A 16,605-nucleotide genomic window follows, 5' to 3' on the forward strand; every position below is an offset into this window, starting at 1 on the left:
TTTTTATGATGTTTGATGTTATTTCAGGAATCTTGGATACAACCGATTACGCAACATTTCCAAGGCGACGTTCAGGGGCTTGACAAAACTACTCAGTTTGTGAGTTACAATCGAAAAATGATTTCTGGTATAATAAATGCCGTCAAGCTATGCATGTATACATGCCCCAATCTGCTGTCTGTTTGACGAAATGAGACGTTTCTCTATTGTTGATTATTTGTCTTAAGAATGTACAATATACATTGCGGTTTTCTTCGCGTTCTGTGCAGAATGCTGTTTATCAATGAAACTGTGAAATAATCTTGTCTATTGCTAAATTTATGTTTGAATAAAGGAACCTTATTGCCTTTTCCATATAAATACATATGCCATCGAATGTTAAAAAGTCATAAGTTTATTTAAAATATTTGTTTAAGTATTCCATAGCTGATGAGTTATCGTGCATTGCTTAATTTAACGTTGTTTTGTTAAAGGTATTTATTCAACAACGAACTCGAATCCATAGACGACGGTGTATTTGAAGGAGTGCCGAATCTGACCAATCTGTAAGACATTTTCAGAGTTTAAATACAGTACTGTACAGATTAATAATACACAATAATGAGTTTGTAATTTTATTTTCGGTTTAGTCATCATCGCCAGTCGTTTTCAATTACAAAATGCGTAATTAACACATTTTCTTTTTACATGTTACAAACCTTTGATTAAATGAACAAATTTCTTAAATATTAAATACTTGTAACAGAATTACATAACACTTCATTAAATAAAGCTTTTAAAAATATATCTAAAAATGGTTCAGAATACCAATTTATGTATATAGATCGAAGTATCTGTTCTGGCAAGATACATGTTCGTACTTCATTTTACACATAAATGTATTGTGAACAAATCTACACGTAAATTCTAGCACATGTAATACAATCTTCGTTTTTAAACGAATTGTATTTGTTTCTGTTTGCATAATTGACTAGTTATTGGTTGAATTCCAAATTTATTTTTCGATATCTGTTCGAAATAAAATATTATATTACTGTACTGGTCTGTTTCATTGTATTACAAGATAACGATTGATGCAAAGCATCAAAGGACGTCGGGAATTTCAGTGTAAAAGAAACTTAATGAAGTTACATGGAACGATGTTTTTCTAATGTAAATATAAATATATTGGCCGATTATTTTAAAGGGATCTTTTCACGCTTTGGTAAATTGACAAAATTGAAAAAAATTGTTTCAGATTCGCAAATTTTCGTTTTAGTTATGATATTTGTGAGGAAACAGTAATACTGAACATTTACCATGGTCTAATATAGCCATTATATGCATCTTTTGACGATTTTAAAACCTAAAAATTATAAAGCGTTGCAACGCGTAACGATTGAATAATTTGGAGAGTTTTGTTTTTGTCGTTAAATTTTGTGAAACTACGGAGATTGCTTATATAAGGTATAAAATACTTCATGTATATGTACTCGGCGGAATAGCTCAGTAGGCTAAAGCGTTTTTACCTCAGGACTCTGGCAGGACTCCAGGGGTCACTGGTTCGAAACCTGGTCCGGGCAACATTCTTTTCCTTTTTTTTAATTTTATTCTTGATTTTTTACTGGAGCTTTTACGATCCAATGTTTACATTTATCGATATAAAGCATTTAATGAATAAGTTAAAAAAATGCCAAAATCTGTGAAAAGGCCCCTTTAAACAAAATAGAAAAAGATACTGGTATAACCATTATCTATGATTTTGTGTTATAACCCCCAAATAACCATTATCTATAATGTTGCGTTATAACCCCACATAACCATTATCTATGATTTTGTGTTGTAACCCCCAAATATTTCATAGTTCATTTTATTTACATTGGTTTTCTTTTTTTACTGGCATCCGTATGCAGATTTCACTAATGGAACATAACTGTGTAGGTTTTAAAAAATCTGCTTCATCTTGTAAGCGTAATTTCATATTTTTCTCAATTTTAAGGGGAGATGATTATGAACCTATTCTTATTTACGATAGGGGTTGAGTACTTATTGATTTGAAAACACTGTAAAAGTTTGAAAAAAAAATGAATGGAAACTGTAAATTCCATATGGAAGCTACATTTCACAATACTTTTAAATTCAGTAAGAGATCATAATAGATTTATTGCTCCGATATTCATCATTTTCATTAGGGTTCGAGTAATACTGATATAAAACACTTAACAAGTTTGGAAAGAAAGATTCAGACGAAAGTTGTCAAATCTTTCAAACAAGTGGAAATTCTTTTTTTTTTCTCAAATTAAATAGAAAAAAAATTCTGGACTTATTGTCCCGATGTTTCTCTTTTTAAATGTCGTAAAAATGCTCAAATTGACATAATCACCTAACCAAGCAGTTTTTCACTTTTATTTTTAAATTCAAAGAGACATGATTCTGGACTTATGATCCGATATTGCTCATATAAGGTTTGGGTTGGGTACTCATTGATAAAAAAAAACCTGTGCAAGTTTGGGAAGATTCAGATGAAATTTTGGACTTTGCAAGGATTTCAAAATTTCTCATATTCTAAGGAAGTTAACTATGGGCGTAATGGTCGGATAATGCTCAATTCCAATAGGGTTAGCGTCTTCATTCATAAAAAGACACTGCAAGTTTGGAAAGAATAAGATGAAAAATGTGAACTATTGTGTAAACAAGCAGAATTTTACATTTTTCTCAAATATTAGGAGATATGATTCTGGACTTAATGGTCTGATGTTGTTCATTTTAAATATTGTGGACTTTATCTTTCGCATAAACGAGCAAAATTTTACAATTTTATCAAATTCAAAAAGAGATCATTCTGGTTTATATGGTCCGATTACTCATTGACATTGTGCACGTTTGTAAAGAATCGGATGAAAACTGTGAACTGCATCGCAAACACAAGAAAAAGTATAACGGACAGACATACAAAAGGCAGGAACCCCACCATCACATCAGCTCTTTTGGCCTACAGACAGTGGACCTGTAATTAAGATTTGCAATGCCAGGCTCATTTGTTGTTTAGGAAGGCCCAATATACTTGTTGGAAATCAGCCAGAAAGCTGCTTCATATAAATTCAGACGCATTTATATGAGTAGTCCTACTTGGTGACGAAGGGCATTGTGAAGTCAAGTTGTTTGAATATGTGGTAACGACCCACATCTGCCATATATAGTTCATTGGCATAATAAAAACAATAATGGTTAAAATAAAACAGCATATTTATTTTAATTAAAAGTCTTCATCAAAACAAAAAGTTACATGAGGAAAATACACATCAGCAATTTGTTAAACACATAAAAAAGAGCATGAAGAAAGGAATTGACAGAAATAAAAATTATATATACATATATAAAAGATGCACTAGAAAAACAAGAAATGGTTACAACGAAACAGCATATTTATTTAAACTTAAATGTCTACATCAAAACAAAAAGATAACATAGATCACAAATAAAATAATTTGATTCTACTGGGGCTCGAACCTTGGGCCTCTATCATGTGAAGCGAGCGTGTAACCACTACACTACGGAACCGCTTGAAAAATCATCTTCTAACTAAGATATATATAAATGACTGTAGTGTAACAGTTATCAATAGAGCAATAAACCGTGTAATCGCTGTCGTCTTGTAAAATTGAAGAAAATACGCGTTAACCAAAACTCGAACAGCAAAAGTCTGCGCTATTGTTACAAAAACCACAAAATACATATATTTTGATTATGTTTTGTTTTTATACAAAACCAGAAAGTTTCACCGGTTCGCGTACTCACCCAGTCTATGTGATCTTTTATTATTGCCCAGTCCCTGTGATCAGTTATTAATTAAAAGAATTAGCTTTGCATTATTGGCGTCGTACACATACATACACAAAATAAATGTTGTAGTAAATGTAATAGGAACAAATGCAGTACTTATTTACACTAATTCACACATCAAATCACTACTATGCAAGATATTCTGACGACAAAAATATATATATTGATCCGTAAAATAACTTCTCCTCCCATAAGCGAAAAAAAACGTATTACATACGAGTCGCCGCACTTCAGTGCGACGCCAATAAACGAAGGAATGCGATTTAGGGCGCAGTTCTACATACGATCGTGATTAATTGTGACACAGTTTGAGGTACACATTAAAATGCATGACGTGGACTCAGCCCACCTGACTTTTACTTTCACGGGATTACAAACCATGTCAACAGAGCGTTGTGTTTGTCACGCCTAAAGCCCCCATATCCGACACGATATGAATTCAATTAATAACTACATATTTAAGTTTCATGAGGTTTTGTTGCAATGTTTTATATTTTTAGCATTTACTATTTGAACTATTTAGTAAAAATAATGATTTTTCGAATGCGTGTTTAGTAATCATAATGATAGTTTGAATGCGAGCTTAAAAAATAGTGGTTAAATATTATTTTTGCTGTGATAAAAAGATTCGCGAAAGATAAGTATACAATGTATGGTCAAGTTAGAAAAGTTCTTATTCTTATACGGCTGGAATGACAAAAAAGGATAAATTCCCTTGTGCCTAATGCAGGGATGAAAACAAGTATCTTATTATAATTGATAAATAATTAAGAAGTAGAATTTTATTATTACAATATTGATTTTCAAAGTTATCGGGTACATTTTTATGAATGTTTTTTTTAATTAGAGCATGTTAGTTTTACATAGGTCTTTGATAAGGAATACGGCAAATACAGGGAAATAGTTTATTTGGTTTGCTCTACAAAGAAACTTAATAAACGTATACGTAAACATAACTTGAAAATACATTTATGGCGTACTAACATGCAAAAGGATGTTCAATGTCATGTTGTACATTTTCGTATATACAAATATTTATCAATTTCAAATATCCGTTGCTTATTCGATCTGAAACAGGAACTAGTTATTTTGTTTTGTTCGGCCGCAACAATACCTTGAAGCAAATTAGAACAATTATATTGATTTTATTTAATACTTAATAGAGGTATTGATAGTTATCTTGTACATTGTGTTACGCGGTAAAGCGCTGTTATAATTAGAAAAAGCATTTCCTTATTAGATTTATACCAGATCCTTATTTCTTATTGTAAGGGGGACTGAAGTGCAAATAAAACAAATGTGTTTGATAACGTGATCATGACCATTTAACCAATTTAAAGTTTCATGATTTTCTTTTATCCTAAAGTGCGTATTTTTTAAGTGAAAAACGTCCCAAAGAAGGATTTCTCTGGCAAACGGACTTGCACGTTCTTGTAGAATACGTGCACAACCACCATACTGAAACTTGCATGTGCCTCTAAATTGTTCATTTGCAAACAATCTATACAATATTGCGGTCAATAACTAAATTACGTTCAGTTATCATGTTTTATTGTCTTTTGAATTTGACACTCACACGTACGTATATTTTAGTGTATATTTTTGTCTACCAGGCGGATTTATATTTACCTTACATTTTTTTTGCGTCTCGTGGTCATTAGTAATGAAAAGATTTAACGTTATTATTCCGTTTTTTGTAAAATATATATAAGGCAAGATTTCACGAGTTTTTTAAGTACCAAGGCATCTAATGATACATTAACGTGCCGTTTATATTTCACTGTTGAGCTTATTGAAATACACCATGTGCACGTTGTCAATTATATACTTGCTCTCTTATTTAAGATTCAAATCATACTATATTCGTCCTTTTCGAAATTGAAATACGATGTACATACGCCACTACCACTCTTGAATGAGAAAACATTTGTATTCGGTGTTTAGATCTAAAAGTTTTTACAAAGATTCGTTGAGAGGAAATCAAACAGGAAATCGACAGCCAACTAAATAACAAATGTCTTTATTTTAGGGAAAGCTTAATTATTGAAATTACATAGCAACACATGTACTGATCTACAAATTCTTTATATAAAGAGAGAATCTTAAAAAATACTCTCATTTAATATGCAGGATTTTGGAAATGAATTCCGAATGCTTCAACATCACACATTTAAATTGTGTAATACAACCCATTATAAAATCAAAGACATGAAGTAATCCATACTTGTTATGAACCCTTTCATATTATTGTAAAAATAATTAGATATTTTTACGATTCAACTAACGTCAACTTGATAGGTATACATTAGTTCTAAGTGTGACAGTGTGCATATTGTAAATGGAATATTACATGCATATATTATTCTGAGGGGTTATTGCGCACTCGTATGATACGGCGCGGGTTCTTGGAAAACAACACCACTCAACTATCTCGTGCAAAAGGACCTATCAAAATAATACAGTCATTTAGGATTCCATTGTTTGTCTTTTTGATGCTTATAATCAACTTATTTTTCGGCGAAGCTGTTAAAGAAATTATTCGTAGAATAAGCTCACTGGGTGTATGTCGTGATCAAAATGGTATTTTCTCTTTCACAGAACTAAATAACAATTTTATCAAACAAAAACGGCACAAGTTTAATGCTGTACTTCACAGGTTGGCAAGTGGGATACCACGCACGATATCCTCTGCGTGTCACTTGTGGTAATTTATAGTTTGGATATTCAATTTTAATAAATCATTAGATATAGTTATTCGATGTCTATATTAAACGACGTTGAATTAAGTTGCAACAAGAAATCACGAATTTTCATGGAGCTTATATTTTCTATTATCATAGTGGTTACAACCTTATTATTTGTGTTACTGACTATCAAACCAGTGACTTAAACTGGCGATTTATAAAACTCCATGAAATGTTTTCTTCTGACGATAGCGCGTTTCTATGTTTCTTGTGTCTGCGATCACAAAATTTACAGTAAAGTCGGATCTTTTATCCCTAAATTTTAAATAGGTCATGGATATGGTTTCCGCCTAGGCCAATGTTTCGATCGTTTTTTTTTGGGGGGGGGGGAGAGGGAGGCGGTCGTTTTTGTATCCTCCCCAAAGGACACTGTACTGGTTCTACCTACAATGGACTCGATAGAGTTTCAATAAAACCTTCGGCTTTCGATACAATCAAACTTAAATAAATTGGTTAAAAATAAATTTGGAATACACATTAATAAATTTAATACCAGACTAATTTTAAGTTTAAGTGTGGTTAATATTGTGCAACCGACTGACTGTAAAAATTTATAATAGCATATATTCATTAATTAACATTGTTCTTGACATTAACTGTACATGTCTCTGCTATTTATGTTATTTGCAATTGCTCAACACTTGGGATTGTGTTTGTTCGTGATCCAGTTAAAAAGCTGGATTGAACGCAATAAGTTAAGCAATCAATAATAAAGTATATGGAATGCTGTTTTTGGCCTTTTTAACATTGCCTTCTTAAATAACCATATTTGGAAATCTTATATATATATATATATATATATATATATATATATATATATATATATATATATATATATATATATATATATATATATATATATATATATCTCAAGGGATAAGTACAGTGTTGATTAAGCATTCAAATTACATGATGAACATGGAAGAAATCTACAGAAAACGTTATAAAATAATCTGCGATACCACCCTTTGAGTACCGTTTTGCCCTGACTCGTCGCTTTAAGTATATATTAACACCATCATAATACAAAATGTGTTTTGTTCTCGAATAATGCATGCAACATCTTCTTGTTTGATTCGGCGTACAAAGTAATGTATTCGAACATATGCTATTCGTTTCTTGGTACAACATTGTTGGATTATTTTTTATTGTATTTGTCTAACCAGATATGTGATTTATAATTCCCTTCTGTAAGCAAAGGATCCTGTGTTCGAATAAAAATGCCATGTTTTCATGCAGGTCATTTTTAGTATGCATAACATATATATTCTATTCATCCTCGTATGTGATTTTAGATCATTAACAACAAGAACACCGGGAAAAGTGCACATTTCGAAACATTTTTCAACTGGTTCGTGTATATACCGTCTTTTCCTTTTTCGTCTTGCATTCGACACAACGAAAAACAAGAATCAACGTATATTAGTTCATATTCCGATTTTCTTATAACCTTAACAAAAACAAAAGAACAAAAACCAAAATCGAGTTCTTCGTATCATTTTTCGGTGTACGTATAACAAAACAAAACACAAAACTTATTTCCCTATTCATATTTCGTTTCAATCTTAATTAAACAAAAAACAATGTGAACATTGAAACACAGTGCCTGCTTCCATTTACCGCTCTTGAAATGATAAAACGGTAAACGGAAAACGAGGGCGCTCCGCTGTTAATTTTGGAGATAAGTCGTGATTGATCTGTTTGCGCATTTTTCTCCCTAAGATCTTATTATTTCAAAACATAAATATAGAAAATTATAGACGAAGAATAGTCGAGTATTAGGACAGTTATTGTTGGCTACTCTTATGGGAAAATGAATAGATCTAGTACCATTAAATTATGATACAAATGTACATGTCTGCTTTTGTTTAAAATAATTGAATTTGAGTACATGTATAACATGCATTTCGATAATCATGGCATAAATAAATATCTTTTTTAAACATATATTTGTATCTTAAAGTAATTTAAAAAAATAATTTATTTGCAACATTGTATTCATATCTCTTTAACAAATTAAAAACGCACCACATTATTGCAAAACATATGCATTTTAATTATGGTGAACAATACCCCTGGTCCTGAATTTCACACTTAATAGTGTTATAAAGTTCAGTGTGTAGGATTTAAATCCTTAACCAATGGTTTCACGAACGGTGTTCTTATAAAAGTGTTTCAGAATGCTACTTTTATATGATAAAGAAAATATGCTTATAATAATTATACAATTATTTGAAACTCTTTACAAAACCATAACATTATACTTATAGAAAAATAAACGCTCATGAATGTCCATTATTTAAAATATCATAAGTTTCAACTATGACATTATTATAAATAATGAACTGTATACCGTTTTTGTTTTTGTTGTGTACGTTTTTTTCTCTATTTTTTGAAAGGCTGTTGAAATAAACTGGATGTGTTAAAAAGGAATAAATTAAACGTTTTTCGACTATTGCATATACTTTAACAGATCATGCAAGCTAACGCAACCTGGGTGGCGCGTTCCTCTTCCCTGCTCACGGCCAACACCAACTTGAATCACTAATAAATAAAATAAGATCTGAAACTCATATATATTCTTGACCCAGCAAATCATACACGTATAGTTACAGATATACAAGCTTTTCTGTAATGGTATTCGAGTTATATTGTAAAAGACAACCAGGGTCTGAAACGGAACGTTTCAACGCTTGCAAGTAGTTTTTATAGGCGAGACGCATGCTAATTGCCTTTTTTATGAATCGTTAGGTTTAAAGTAAAACATTTTTAGCGGCGCTATTATATCATTGGAAGGTTAATATTGTGTTAGCAAAAGCTTGATCTTTAGAGTTCTTTCCACAACTTTACGAAATTATGTTGTTTAATTAGTTATTAAAAGGGCACATTTATTATTATTATAAATAATACTATATAAAATTATTTCAAGCGCAAAACGGTTCATATAAGGTGTTTGGTTTTAACTCTTTCAGAGCTTAAATCACTAGACATATCACCGTTCAGTTGTTAAATGTAACATGTACCGGTAATCGTACTTCATCGAATGAATAAGAAATTATATATTAGACAGTTTGCACTTAACCATTCCATAAGATTCAAACACTTTTTCTCTCCTTTTGTCCGGTTCTTTCTTTCAATATTGTCAGCACCAATACAACTTTAACATTCTTTACGTAAGATGATGCTAAAAGTTTAACATGGTTTTACTTCTTTTTTACATCGCAATAAGACACTGCAACCCGTTTTGCAATAACATTATCGGAATTCTGGGTTAAACTCGCTTAATCATGAAAGTGTAAAGATCACTTTTTATATACATTCTGTGTTTGTTTATCACATTTACTCATGAAATTGGTCACTTTCAATGTCTGTTAATTTTGTGTCGAATCCTACACTTTTATGTCTGTTAATTTTTTTCGAATCTTACACCTCTCTCTTATTATATGTATACAAACTTCATATATACGACATTTGAATCTTTCTCTTCAGTGTTTCACATCAATTTGAATCAATATGTTCATGTGTGTTTGAGTTTATGCAAAAAGAGTTTAGTGCACAACGGGTTGTTATAAAAAAAGGCGCATTGCAATAAAACACTGCAACACGTTTTGCAATAAAATTATTTACTTCTTTGTATTCTTCACTTACTTCCCAAATTGGTGAACATCACTTTATAATAACATTCAGCCTTGTTTTACCATATTTTCGTTGGAGACGACATTTAAAACTCCCTTTATACCGTTTCAAATCAATATGAAACAATAAGTATATATGTGACGATTTTATTGCGAAACGGGTTGTTACACAAAATTCACATTGCAATTAGACAGTTCAACACGTTTTTCCATAAATTATTACATTTTGTGTTATCTTAACTTTAGTACTAAATTGTTTGAAATCACTTTCGAAACACATTCTGTGTTTGTTTTTTATCGTATTAAATCTCGAGCGAAATGCATCACCTTCCAGACATTTTAAGTCTACACTCACATTCATCTCTATTTTTTATTTTATTTTTTTAAATACAACACGTCAAGCTCCATTTCAACTCGTCAAATACATTTTAATTAATTTATGCAACAGTGATGATTTTATTGCAAAACGGGTTCATTGCAAAACGGGTTGTTGTAAAAAAATCAAATTGCAATAAGACACCCCAACCCGTTTTGCAATAAATGTATTGCAAAACGTGTTTATAGCAAAACGGGTTTTATAAAAATTTCAAATTGCAATAAGACACTGAAGCCCGTTTTGGCATAAAATTATTGCATTTCTCGGTTTTCTTCAAATAATTGTTGCATTGGTTGAAATCACTTTCTACAACATTTCGGTGTTGTTGTATCACATTTACTCATGCAATTGATCACTTTAACAGCCTTTTATTTGTTGGTCGAATCTTACACCGCTGTGTTATTTTGAAGAAAAAAATCCTTATAAACAACATTTGAGACTTTCTTCGAAAAGTGTTCAATCACTTGGAGTCAATTAGTACATGTGTGATGTATTAATGCAAAACGAGTTTATTGCATAACGGGCTTTTATTTCTTCATTTACATTGCAATATGATACTGCAACCCGTGTTGCAATGACATTATTATATTTCTGGGTTAAATTCGCAAAAATCATGAAAGTGTTAAGATCACTGTTTATATACATTATGTGTTTGTTTATCACATTTAATCATGGAATAGGTAACTTTCAATGTCTGTTAATTTTAGGTCGAATTTGACACCTCTGTCTTAATATATGTATACAAACTCCATATATACGACATTGGAATATTTCTTTTTAGCGCTTCAAATCAATTTGAATTAATAAGTGCATGTGCAATGATTTTATATCCAAAAAGATTTCAGCGCAAGCTGAACAAAATCAGAAAAACATCATGAGAAGAGAAATTAGTATTATACGAGCAATCACCATAATAATAATGAAAGCTGGGGTAAGCTCATAACCGCGGTAAATTCAAAGGATTGTTGGTTAATACAGTTAAAAGGCTAGCCTTACCTTACATTATATTAAGAAGTAGTCCCTAAAGTTTTTCGCACCATAGCTTATAAGTGTTCGGTTTATTCGGTTTATCCATATTTAATTACCTTTTCTATTTTGCCTTATAATAAACTTTATTGTCAATACTCATAAAACAAACTTCTTTAGAAAGATATATTTCTTAAGCGCGTGAATTGTCCAACTGTATGTTATTTTGGATATTTTATTTGTATTATTTTATGAGTGTCTTGCCGTGTTTGCGAGAATGTCAATTCATAGCTATTTATCTCAACTCGGGTCCATGCCTTATATAAGTAAAGTTTTAGCCCTTAATAACGATCGATGTCCGTAGATAGTCCGTATTCACATATAAAAAACGTACATGTTAGGTGCAAACAATACTTTTTATATATTTTATTGACAATAACTGTCTGAGGTTGTCTCTGAAACTTTAAACAACCGGTCACTATGATTAGTTAACAATATTATTGCATGGGGACATCTATCATATAGTGAAGAAAGTTTTCGTATTTATATTTTGAATACACGATATCTTAAACCGGTGTTTTTTTTCATTATTATTGCACTAAACACAACATATTGAAAGGCATTCGCAGAAAACAACAAATTGTGTTGTCCATGTCTAATTAGGCTGCTTGCAAATTCACTGAACTAGCTCTCCGTCGTGTTAATTTCCTTTAACATCACGCGAACGAAGCTTGTGTGTGTGCTTCAACAAAACTAATGTTGTTTTCGCGCAGTCTACTTTGGTAACTATAAGTTTTCACTTTCATAAGTTTAATTTAAAGGCGGGCTACATCAACCGATTTTGTTTGCAGACCAAAATGACGCTATTCACTGATAACAATTCAGTTGGCAGTTTTTTGTATTCCCTGCTTATATGAGTTTTATGTTGTATTACCTGCACGCAAAGGTAAACTGTTGAACAGACATTCATTGCTAAATATTTAACTTTAAATGTAAGAACTATTACGCAAATATGCCAACAACTTCACGACCTGATCTGTAAGTCTACGACGTTTTATAGGACCGAACAAAAATGTTAGAAACGTAAAAAATGTCAAACAAACGTTAAACAACTTAAATTCTTTGTCCAGATACCTTTTTTGTAAATAGTTAAATTACGTCTATAGAGTATTAACCTTTAGGTATTTGGCATAGTGCTGTCAACAAACATGGTTGACATTTCCTTACGATCTTTTTATGTTAGTTTGCCGTCACTATTACCATCATGATAGCGTGAATCATAACAATAATTTTCGGAAAAGAGCTACAGCAACAATGCAATCAATAGATATTTGTGGCAAAACTGGTTGTTTACTTAATATGCAATGCCTTAAATATTTCGCAGGTTAATAAAGTTCATAAGTTTAATATCGGAATAACATGCCTGTGAATTGTTTTGCAAAATCGATATAATAAAAACTTGTTTCAACATTGAATGAAAATAAATGTCCTACAATGACACATACAAAACGATATCAAAACATTATTCTTTACCTTATTGTAAGAAGAATTTCATCAAATTGCAGTTTAATCTTGTATTTGAATGATAAACAAGTAGCTCAATGTCAAAATTATTTATACTATATATTTTCCCTATTTTCACCGATTTCGTTGTTTATACTATTATGTCATACATAAACTGGCCTTTTACTCGCGTTACACTTGACCGGACTCCTTACAGCGACAAAACAGTCCGTTTTTGTGAAGAGCCCATATTTTGCTCATAAGATCGATTTGTGTTACAGCTAACGACATAAATGTTTTTTAACAATTGCAAACGACACGTGTATTATGTTTACTTCGCGTGAAAGCGACGTTAAAATCTCTTTCTGCGCGTTTACACAACGTCTATTCTGAGATTGACCTTCGGTCAGGCGTCAATCTTTAAGGATGTTATTGCGGCCTCACTACATATTTGGAACGTCTTCTTCGACTCAAATATGACATTGGCGTTTGTAATTCGACGGCGCTATAACCAATTACATGACAGGGTATTTAAAATCCATATACTTACTTGTAACGCATATGTAACGAACCAGAATCCCCGGACGTCAATGTTACGATTCTCGGCTTAACCATGGTGCCTCTAGTACGTCTGCCCGACTTCACATAGCTGCTGCGTTTATGACGTCGTATGGACAACCATATTGCTTTTTGGTTTTCTCCCAAGCTGTCCTTGCGAGTTCTCATGCGTTCTCACGAAGACCAGAAGTCTCCTTGACTGCCTTTTCGATTCATTTCATGCTTATCACGACGATCTCATAGTCTCCTAGACTGTCAAAAACTGCAACTCTTAAAGAAGATTTATATAAGTACATTTTGATTAATTGTACTTACGCCGACACTTTCTACCAGTTATAATTCAACTATCGCATTATATTTGTGAGTAAAAAAAGAACAAAAAATACAAAGAGATGCATATACGTTAAAGATATGATGTTTCACATGTAGCGATCACACAACAGCACATTAGTTTTGCTTAAAACTCGTCGAAAACTTGACAGTTTAACCACTGATATTAAATACTTCCTAATGCCATGGTACACGCGACATAGAATAAACATATGTAATTAATTCGTATGTGTTGGATAACGAAAGTTTTCAAGATGTTTTTGATACACATTTTTCATTTTCAGATCAATGTATTTATCATAATAAAATACTTATTTACAATGTTATTTTGTTAAATGATTAAAGAAAAAAATGCTAATTAATATTTGTATAATCCGGAGAGCGGAATCTGTAAGTATGTGTCTCTGATTGAAAGCGAATATCAAAGCTTATCACATGACATTTTTTAAAAAGTCTTCTTTATACACGACATCCATTCCATTTGTCTAAGGCAAATATAGCGCTGACGTGGGTAACGATTATGTAGAAGTGGTGAAAGTTTCACTCAGTATGTGTAGCATCTTGAACTTAACGTCACATTTAGCGGCAAACGTATACAATATCCAGAACTTGTTTTGCAACTGGATACGAACATTGAAATTTGTTTTTTTCCTCCTTATTTTAACCGAATAATGAACAGTGAACCCCTTCCTGTATCAACTAAAAAATCGAACTTACATGTTCTACCTGTAATAATAACTACATTCTCAAAACTGGATTGACAAGCTTTTAAAAGTATTTAGTATGTAGCTTATTATACAAATACTATTCTTACAGTGTTGTACATAGTGGTGTTTATTAATAATCCCAGCTCTTTTTTTACGGCTAATATAAAATCGATTAGCCAGTGTTATTTTACTCCCCATTTTAAGCGAATAAAGAACTGGCTCTTTTGAACCGCAATAATAATTGTCCATTATTACAACCGCAGCCCTTAACAATGAAAATAATTTTTCATGTATGTTTGACATAAAAATATTGCATACACGATATCACTACATTATTTTATTAACTTATTTAAAAAAAATATTATGTCACGGAAAAACAATAACTCAGGAAGAGGTTCCTTATGTTTAATTAAAATTAAATAAGGAGCTAGTATTGTGTAACTTATTTTATGACTTCATATACATCGATCTGAGCCACGTAGCTTTGACAAGAAATTAAGTCCAAAGGCTCGCTTACTAACAAAATTCCTGTACTCGTTTAATAAAATATGGTATGAAATGACTTGTGCCAGATCCTATATTTATGATGTTTTATGTTATTTCAGGAACCTTCAAGGCAACCGATTACGCAACATTTCACTGGCGACGTTCAGGGGCTTGACAAAACTAATCTATCTGTGAGTTGAAATCGACAAATGATTTCTCTTGAAATAAATGCCGTCCAGCTATCCATGCAGACATGTCTCAGTCTGCTGTATTCTTTACGAAATGGGGGACATTTATTTATTGTTGTTTCTATGTCTTATGAATGTACAATAGACAGTGCGGTTTTCTTTGCGTTTTGTGAAGAATGCTGTTTATCATTGAAACATTGAAACCGTAAAATAATCTTGTCTATTGCTAAATTTTGAATAAAGGAACCTGATTGCCTTTTCCATATAAATACATATGCCGTCGAATGTTAAAAGTTATTAGCTTATTTCAAATATTTGTTTAAGTATTATATAGCTGAAGAGTTATCGTGCATTGCTTAATTTAATGTTGTTCTTGTTAAAGGGATTTAGACGACAACAAACTCGAATCCATAGACTACAATGTATTTGAAGAAGTGCCGAATCTGGGCCATCTGTAAGACATTTTCAGAATTTAAATACATTATTGTACAGATTTAGAATGCACAATAATGAGTTTGTAATTTTCTTTTCGGTTGAGGCATCACCGCCTGTCGTTTTAAATTACAAAATTCGTAATTAACACATTTTCTTTATACATGTTACAAACCTTTGATTTAATGAACAAATTTCTTAAATATTAAATACTGCCGACAAAATTGTATAATGCTTCATTAAATAAAGTTTTAAAAATGTATCTAAAACTGGTTCAGAATACCCATGTATGTATATATATAGATCGGCGTATCTATTCTGGCAAGATACATGTTCGTACTTTATTTTACACATACATGTATTGTGAACAAAACTACTCATACAGTCTAAAACATGTAATACAATCTTCGTTTTTAAAGGATTTGCTTTTGTTTCTGTTTGAATAATTGACTAGTTATTGGTTGAATAACAAACTTGTTTTTCGATATCTGTTCGAAATAAAATATGATATTACTGTACTGGTCTGTATCGTTGTATAATAAACGAAGGAATGCGATTGAGGGCGCAGTTCTACATACGATCGTGATTAATTGGGGCACAGTTTGAGGAACAAATTAAAATGCATGACGTGGATACAGCCCACCTGACCTTTACTTTCACGGGGATTACACATCATATCAACAGAGCGTTGTGTTTGTAACGCCTAAAGCCCCCATATCCGACACGACATTAATTCAATGAATAACTACACATTGAAGATTTATGAGGTTTCGTTACAAAGTTTTATGCATTTACTATTTGAACAAGTTAATAATTATTATGACTATTTGAATGCGAGCTTATAGCATAGTTGTTAAA

The 16,605-nt window shown here is 31.6% G+C and overlaps 1 protein-coding gene and 1 long non-coding RNA gene across 2 annotated transcripts in view; both read left to right on the forward strand.

Moving 5' to 3' along the window:
• Positions 1-16,605, forward strand: part of LOC127848660 (leucine-rich repeat-containing protein 26-like) — a 120,485-nt gene that overhangs the window by 60,051 nt on the left and 43,829 nt on the right. The window lies entirely within an intron of this gene.
• Positions 28-15,319, forward strand: LOC127848664 (uncharacterized). The gene is made up of 3 exons (XR_008034632.1): positions 28-99; positions 474-545; positions 15,247-15,319. It is a non-coding gene; the product is annotated as an uncharacterized LOC127848664 (long non-coding RNA).

The sequence above is a fragment of the Dreissena polymorpha genome, chromosome 10, assembly GCF_020536995.1.
Source record: "Dreissena polymorpha isolate Duluth1 chromosome 10, UMN_Dpol_1.0, whole genome shotgun sequence".
Classification (NCBI taxonomy): Eukaryota; Metazoa; Mollusca; class Bivalvia; order Myida; family Dreissenidae; genus Dreissena; species Dreissena polymorpha.